General features: G+C 54.6%; 1 long non-coding RNA gene across 1 annotated transcript; it reads left to right on the top strand.

Annotated features, from left to right (window-relative positions):
• The first annotated feature begins 967 nt into the window (after nt 1–967).
• Nucleotides 968–4,616, top strand: LOC129525842 (uncharacterized). The gene is made up of 4 exons (XR_008670359.2): nt 968–1,001; nt 1,644–1,855; nt 3,552–3,684; nt 4,118–4,616. It is a non-coding gene; the product is annotated as an uncharacterized lncRNA (long non-coding RNA).
• The last annotated feature ends 479 nt before the right edge of the window (nt 4,617–5,095 follow it).

Consider the following 5,095-nt stretch of genomic DNA (forward strand, 5'->3'; position numbering starts at 1 on the left):
CCCCGCGAGGCCCCCACCCCGGCCCTGGGCCCTCCGCCTGCTCCGCCGCCCCGGCCGCCGCCTCCCTCCTCGGCCTGCGCTGCGCGGCTGGGCCGTCCTCGGGGAGCCGGCTCCCGCGTGGGGCCCGCTGACAGCGCGCCCAGTAGAATATTGTATTAGTTGGTTGTGAGCTGTGTTCTCGTCAGGGTATCTGAGTTTCACAGAACAGACGGGGTGAGAGTTTTTGTGCTATATCCAGATTGGCTTAAAATAATGTCGTTTTTGTAGCTTATTAAACCACAGAAACTACACCAAAGTCATCCAGGCTGCTGCCAGCAAACTCTCTGAGTTGGGGTTGGGGTAAGAGCCGAGTTCAGGCCAGGGGTCAGGCCCCTCGCTCCCAGAGCTGGAGCCGGGGAGAGAGGGAAGTGACCACCCTCTGCTGCCTTCCTTGTGGGCTCTGACTGTGGGCTCTGACCTTGGAAGGATGTAGATGGGTCTGCGGCAAGGCTGGGTCCTGCCCCGACCTCAGAACTCCCTCTGGGTCATCTGAGAGCTCAGGGACCACTTGCCCTGGCTTCGGGTTGGGACCTGCAGTCACAGGACAGCTGGAGTTGAGGCACTGCCCTGGGGGGAGAAGGTGGGCTGAGCTGGGCACTGTCTGCAGCCAGGGGGAAAGGCTGAGACGTGGCAGGTCCAGATCCTATCTGGAGAGGCCCATGCCTAGGCAGGGGAGATGGTGTGGCGGGGGGTTGGGGGGGTTGCCATTTTTTTTTTCCAGGATTGCGAGAAGAGGCAGGGCCTGGAAGTGCCAGGCAGTAAAGACCTACAGGCACCCCTCCCCTTCTTTCCCATCCCCAGTTCCAAAAGAATAGCCGTGTCCCCTCCCTGTGGAGGGGGGAGGCCTCCTAGGAGACATGCCATAGCAGCCCTGTTCCCTGTCACCCTGCACAGATCTGAGCACCATTACGAGCTGCCGTGGAGGCCCTTCACTACCTTAAACTTCACAACAAGCCTATGAGGTATGTATTAGAATGATCCCTAACTGCCAGATGAGGAAACTAAGGCTCAGAGAGGTAGAGTGATTTGCCCAAGAACACCCAGTTACAAAGTGATAATTTTGAAATGTGAAGCCCAGCTAACCACAGAATGAGAGTTCTAACCACTGTAGCACAGGGCTTCTCTGGAATTTCAGACTTAAGAATGAATGATGAGGCCAGGTGCAGTGGCTCATATCTGTAATCCCAGCACTTTGGGAGGCCGAGGTGGGCGGATCACTTGAGGTCAGGAGTTCAAAACCGGTCAGGAGTTGAAACACCATCTCTAGGAAAATACAAAAATTAGCAAGACATGGTGGTATGCGCCTGTATTCCAAGCTATTCACGAGGCTGAGGCAAGGGGATCGCTTGAGCCCAGGATGCGGAGGTTGTAGTGAGATGAGACCGTGCCACTGCACTCTAGCCTGGGTGACAGGGTGAGACTCCGTCTCAAAAAAAAAAAATGAATGAATGATATATAGTTTTCCTTCTCCTGCCGTCTCCTGTTTGAGTCTTTCAGAAACAGAGGAGGCTAAGGAAAGTGAAAATGATTCCAAAGGAAACCAATCCCTGCCCCCAATTTCCTGATTTGCCCACTGCCATGCCTCTGACCTCCTGCCTCCTCAGTCTCTGGTGTCCAGCAGGAAAGAATCCAGGGCTCCAAATCTCTCCAGGGCCATGTGATACCCTGGCCTACGGGAAGATGCCCTGGTCACGTTTCCTAGGCTCCTCCAGGTAGCCGAGCCTCAGCCACCAGGGCCACAGACTTCCCTGCTGCCTTGAGGGACCTACAGGACTAGCAGGAGCTGCTCTTCCTCGTACGACTCCTACCCACCCAGGTAACCAAAAACCTAGGCGCCCTTCTCAGCGACTCCCTTCCCCCACCCCACCGTGTCCGGTCTATCCCCAAACACTGATGCTTCTACCTCTTAAGAGCATCTCCCCAGTTCCACCTCCTGACCCAGCCCAGGCCTTATCACCTTTTGCCTGGGGGTTTTGGCATTACTCAGCTCATCAACTGCTCAGCCTCCAGTCTCTCCTTCTCCAGTCCACACCGCACCAGAGTGAGCCTTCTAGGATGACCATGCCACTCTCCTGTGTGAAACCCTTATCAAGGGCTCCTGCCTCCATGCTATAGGATGGAGGTGTCATGACTTAGTCTGACCGACAAAGACCCTTTACACATCACCTCTGCTCACTTCTCTGCCTCATCCCCCTACACCCCCTGCATCCTGCCATCCAGGATGAATGGTCCCCCCAAACCCAAGCTTCTTTGACACCTCCCTGTTTTGGCTCAGTTAGGACCTCCTGCCTGATACCTGAACTTTGTGGGATCAACTTCACATCCCCCAAAACAGACCTGCTGGGGACAAAGAGCATGACACGCAGAGCATCAAAGTAGCAGTCCAGAAGCCCTGTGCAGGAGGCAGGGTCCAGGACCATGCCCTCCAGGACAGGCTGGGGGCCGCAGTGCCCCTCAGTGGTCAAGACTTGGACCTGGGCCCAAATCCTAGCTCCAATATTGGGGCTCATCATTGAACCCCTCTGTGTCTCAGTTTCCTCACCTATAAAATGGGGTAATAATAGTATCTACCTCCTAAATTGGTTGTGAAGATTAAAATAGTTAATTATGTAAAGGGCCTGGAACAGGCTTGTCATACAGCGTTACATAAATGCTAGCTGCTTCTATTATTATCACAGTCCATCCAAGCCCTGCCTCCTTTGACCCTGACCCTTTGATCGCCAGTGACCTAACAATTCTCTTTCTCTTGCACACACATCCTCACATACATATGTGCTGATGTATACACACACACCCACGCATACAAGCATGTGCCTTGCCAGCCTCCCCACCCTCAGAACTCTTCTCGCACTTCATGGTCCTTCTGAGTCAGTTTCAGAGCCCACGTTTCTAACTCTCTACCCATTTGCCACATCAGAGTTCAAAGTCAAAAGCTTCCCAAGAACCCCACCCAGGTTCCTCCTGCCACCCAGAGGATTAGACACATGGATCCCCAGCCATTCCTGGCCCCTGCTACACTGCTCAGCAGGTGGGGTGCTGGTGTCTGGTGGGAGGGACTGAGGCTGGTGCAGTGTAACCAGCAGGCATGTGGACAAATGGAGATGGTCCCTGGGAAGATGGGGAGTTCCTTCCAAAATGATTCCAACTCAGGAATGATGCCTCCTTTTTTGGCTCCTGCTCCAGCAGATCCCAGACTCACCCCACTCTATAGCAGACCCCAAAGCAGGAGCTCCCACCCGAATTAGACATTTTTGTTTCCTGGGGAGTTTGCTGTAGTCTGGTCTGCAAAGTGCCAAGGGCCTGCTGACGTGCCATGGGCAGGAAACAGGACTTCCCTCATGGTCTCACAGAAGCTTCTAGACAGGGCCCTTGCACACCAGGAAACTTTGTAACACCCAGCTCAGACTAGCATTTTCATACACCCAAGCGTCTAATTGGGGGGAAAGGGGGAGGGAGGTGGAGTAAAGCAGAATGGAATTTGACTCCATTACCTCCCCACTGTGTGATTTCAGGGATATCACTTGACCTCTCTGAGCCTGCTTCCTCCTGGAGACAACAGTGTATACTTAGGGCTATTGCGGGGAATGACAAGGAAAATGGATGAAAATGTGCTGGAGAAATTCTGAGGCATCAGACAGATGAAAGGTTGTTTACCATCACCTTGGAAGCTGTGCTTGCTCTGTCCCCAGGTTCACTTTCTGCCCTGTTCTGGGCCCTCCAGGGGCCTTCCCTATGAAGTGTGTCTCCCAGGCTCTCCCACCCTCTGGCTTCCAGTCCAGGCCAGCTAATATATGGCACCAGCAAGGAATCAAGGGCAGGAAAAGAGAGAGGTTGGGAATGTGTCTCCCGTCTCCTCTCTGACTCACTGCATTCAGGCACTGGCTGAGCTATTCTATGGCCACAGCTCTGTCCAGCGGCCCGTCCTCTGTCCTTCCTTCCCTTGCCCCTTCAGGCCTAAGAGCGGCCACAGCTTCCTTCTCCCTGTTGCTAACGTCCAGATGTTTCAGCATCTTGTATTCTTTCTCTTAGCCCTACCTCTCCCTCTCAAATCAGAGCCTGTTTGGTGACGACTTTTCAGGTGTGCCGACTGCCCCAAGCTGACCCAGTGCGGATCCTAACTGGCCCCACCAGCATCTTCCATGCTCACCCAGCTGGCCCATGTCTTGAAGATGCCCTGGGCTCCCAGCTCTGCCACCCCAGCTTTCTGAGTCTCCGTGGATTGGGATCACTGGGGACCCAGCAGGAAGAAGTTGGAGAAGATAGGAAGGCAAGACGGGACTGGAATGATTCTAGGATGACCACCCCACTGGCCCCTGCAGCAGAAGGAGCCTCAGCCTGGGCCCTGTCTCTGCCAACGCCCCCTCCCGGCAGAATGGGCAGCCTATCTGGGTAAAGACCTGCCCAGACCCCACAGCCAAGGGCAGCCCCTCAGAGATTCAGGCCAGGAGCGGCCTTTGTTCCCCACACCTGGAGCTCAGAGCTTGCTTAGCCTGCGGTGGAAGCTCTGGTTTAATTAAGGATCTTAGGAGAGAATTCTCTCTTGTTATTTTCTGAATAAATTAAGGAAGTAACTTTGATGCAATATCATTTTCATCTAATCAGGAACATTCTGAAATTACCATATTGTTTTCCATTAGAAACCCCATCAGCCCCTAAATCAGATAACCAGGCTGGAGGCTGCCAGGGCCCCTCTGTCCTGGGGCGGGTGCGTGCTGTGCTGTGAGGACACAAAGGGACTCTCTGCTCCTGCCATGATCCCTTGTTAAGTTCAGGAGATTGCTCGTGGCTCTTAGCAGGGCTCCTGGGCCTTGGCCGGGCCTGGGGAGGGGTCCCCCAGGCAAAGGGCAAAGGAGGAGCCCGGGAGGCCTGCAGAGCAGGTTGGGATGGATCAGAACCTGCCTGGGAGCTTCTTGACAGTTCGGTGGGAAAGAAGGAGAGGTCAGGCTCCTTATCTTGAGCCCCCAGTCCCACCCCTGCCTAGGCAGCCTCACAGGGACCAGAGGACGGTACTCATCAGGTCCAAGCCCACAGCCAGGTACAAAGGAGGGCGACCCGA

The sequence above is a fragment of the Gorilla gorilla genome, chromosome 1, assembly GCF_029281585.2.
Source record: "Gorilla gorilla gorilla isolate KB3781 chromosome 1, NHGRI_mGorGor1-v2.1_pri, whole genome shotgun sequence".
Taxonomy (NCBI): Eukaryota; Metazoa; Chordata; class Mammalia; order Primates; family Hominidae; genus Gorilla; species Gorilla gorilla.